Source organism: Cariama cristata, unplaced genomic scaffold, assembly GCF_000690535.1.
Source record: "Cariama cristata isolate BGI_N322 unplaced genomic scaffold, ASM69053v1 scaffold233, whole genome shotgun sequence".
In the NCBI taxonomy this organism is placed as follows: domain Eukaryota; kingdom Metazoa; phylum Chordata; class Aves; order Cariamiformes; family Cariamidae; genus Cariama; species Cariama cristata.
The window spans coordinates 185,160-188,346 of NW_009608707.1; positions in this window are offsets into that span (position 1 = coordinate 185,160).

A 3,187-nucleotide genomic window follows, 5' to 3' on the forward strand; every position below is an offset into this window, starting at 1 on the left:
GGGGGGGGAATCTGAAGGGTTGAGCTGTGTAGTTGGGAATACTGGAATACTTTTTCATCCTCTTGTGTCCTGTAACAGTTTAGGTAGTGAAAGTTTGCAGTTGTTCTGATGATAAAATTGGAAAATGCAGTTAGGTGACATTTCTTTCTTTGACTAGAGGGTGAAATCATGGAAATGTCAACAGGAGTTTTGTTCGTTTTTTTTTTTTAAACAACACTTACAGAATTGATAAATCCAATTTCCTTTGGAGCTAGGGGACTTCACCTTTGAATGCAGAGAGTTTTATTAGCAGAGGCAGAATGTACTGGACAATATATGTTATAAAACACTGAGCCATTCAGACTCCTGAGGGAGAGACAGAGCTGTTTTTGTTTTTGAGAGGTTACTTTTCTTAATCAAACCTGTGGACATAATCTGTTATTGCTTTTTTTTTCCTTTAGTGTTTGTTTGGGGAAAATAGGACAAAGCATTGTAGTTACTTTAGTTTCTGTTTGACATGTTGCTTTGAAATAAAGAGCATTAATTAATTGTATTAATCATGGAGACTGAAGACGAAAAGGCCGTTGCTAGAATGAGCATGATTTGCAGGGTTGAAGGCAGCCGCAGAAGTGACTTCTGTCCCTGCCTCTGCCACAGGCTTCCTGTGGGATGTTATGGCCTGCCATCTACACTCCAGCTGATAAGACACAGCTGTTAATTGTTTATTCCCACATTACTGGGTGTCAGGCTTTAGGAGCTGGATGTTTGATTTGTAAAGTTCCCTATGCATGTGGCTGTGACTGAAGTCAGTGTGAACGGTCTTGAACATGCAAACTATTATATAATGTTAAGTAATCTGGGGAGGGGAAAAAAAAGGCAAAAAACCAAACAACTTTAGACTGGGTACTTGAAACTACTGGATACGTTTCACTCTCGTCTCTACCTCAACTTTCTATTGCTTGAAAGAGGTTGATAGTGTTTATTTCACAGAGGGATTACAAAAATTAGTGGCGTGCTTTGATTTTATTTTTCCCCCCATAGTTAGAAGTAGCTCAGACAATCCCACAAAGCAATTATTCATTCTCAAGTGCTGCATTTGAGTAAAGATCTTTAAGGCATTGGGGGATATGCTAATCAGAAGAATGGAAAAACAATTAGATGATCTTCTGAGAACTGTTCATTGTGGGCACTGATTGATGTATGAATTCCTAAAAAAAAAACAAACTTGTACTTGGGTGGACAACTTCTACAGGTTTTTTTTGGTTTTTGTTTTTTGGTTTTTTTTACCATAATTCAGTAGAATTTTCAGAGTTTTTGAATGGTTCAACAAATTAGGATATTGCCCTCTGGAATTTATAGGTCTGAAAATACATGTCATATGTCAGGCTTGCAGTGTGAGCATCAAGTCTGAGTAATTCTGTACAGTTCATGGGCTAAGCCACGTGCAGTAGACACGAGTCTGGAATTTGTGCGTGTCTGGCATTGCAAGCTGTTGTAAGAGATTCAGGGAGAGAACAGATTTTATATAATTCCAAAGGAAAAAGGGAGATGATCACCATCAGAAGTGGTGGGGGTGGCTGCTTGGATGTTAAGTGCTTAGCCTATACAAATGGCTTGTTGAAGCAAAGAGTTTTGCACTCCTTTTAGTATCTATGGACCCTGCAATTTTGATCTTTTCAATCGTGTTTATCCTATACTGTTTGCTAACTAAACAAGCTGGAATGCCACGGCATATCAGAGGTGAAGTGAGCTTCAAAGTTTTGAAATGGCAAACCTCTTCTAATTTACAGCTGGTTCTTAAGTTGTGTAAAACCGCATTGCATCACTGAGTACGGAAATGTTGGATGATATTTAATGCCTTAATTATCTGAAATGATTATCCAAAGTAGAGCAACATGAAAGATTATTAAAGCAGAAAGTATGTTCAGTGAAGCCTACTTCTGACAGCTGATCTTGGTCATTCCTTGTCTGTCCACATATTATCTGTCAACCATGAAAGGTAATGTTGTTTTAGTCTCATGTTAGAAGACAGCCTCAAAAATGACTCTCATCACTTGCCTACAAGTGTAGGTGTTACTTGTCCTCTAAGAATGTGTATTATGTTAAATATCTAATCCATATCAATGGTTAAAAAAAATACATTTATGGTATCTTCAATTGCTAAAATTTTACAGTAGTTATTCTTAAACTGTTTGTTATCTTATGGGGAAAGCATTACACAGAAAAAAAACCTTTGCTAGGTAGATAGTAATTTAGGGGAAGGGTTGATTGTGGGTTCCAGACCTCTTGCTCGCTCTGCTGGATAGCAAATCTATTTTTTTACGTTATTTGGGTCATTTAATCAATTTGAAATGCAGTTTACAGATGAGTACATTTTTAAAAAAATCTAAATCCCTTTTATAATGGGGGGAAAAAAACAAGTGGGTAGTGAAGAGGTTGAATAACAGTTGGTGCACTCTGCAAAAAATAAATTACTAGCTTTGGAAGAACATGTTCTTCACAAGTAATACATAAGGCAACAATTTTTTTGCAATGATTCTCCACATGTTATTGGACATAGGAGAGAAAGAATGTTTCTGTTGTTTTATTTGGTGCTTCTCTCTTTTTTTTAACAAGGGTTTCTTTTCATTCTGTGGTACATCCTTTTCATATGTGCAGTTCTCTTTCCTTTGATTGCAGAGCATTTACACAGCCACAGAGCTTTGGGTAAAGAGCAGGGGACAGGATTCGGTATAACGAAATTGAATGTGTAAACTCAGAAAAATTGGCACGTATTTAAAATTGTGATCTAAAGAGGCAAGATATTCACAAACAACTTCAGTCTTTTCCAAATTTATGAGTACTTCTGAAGTCTGAAGAGTTAGTGATAGTCCATCATACGCCTTCTGTAGATGCTACTGTTGGGAGAGCTAGAAAGGCTACAACAGGCCTTTGCTCATGAGACTTACATTTATGTGTCTTCTTTAAGCTATGGATTTTTTTGGGACCGTGTCTAACATGCCAATGCGTGTTACTATCTGTTTGGTTCAAAACTTGACCACAGAGATGTTTTGTTTACCTGGAGGTACAACGTCTGCCTGTTTTACGTGTTTGTATAATCCAGGTATGTGTATAACACTGCAGTACTGAATACTGGCTTTTGATTTTACTTTCAGGATACTGTCCTGACTGCTGCCATAAACAGAAAAAATGTTATTTCAGCAGGTTT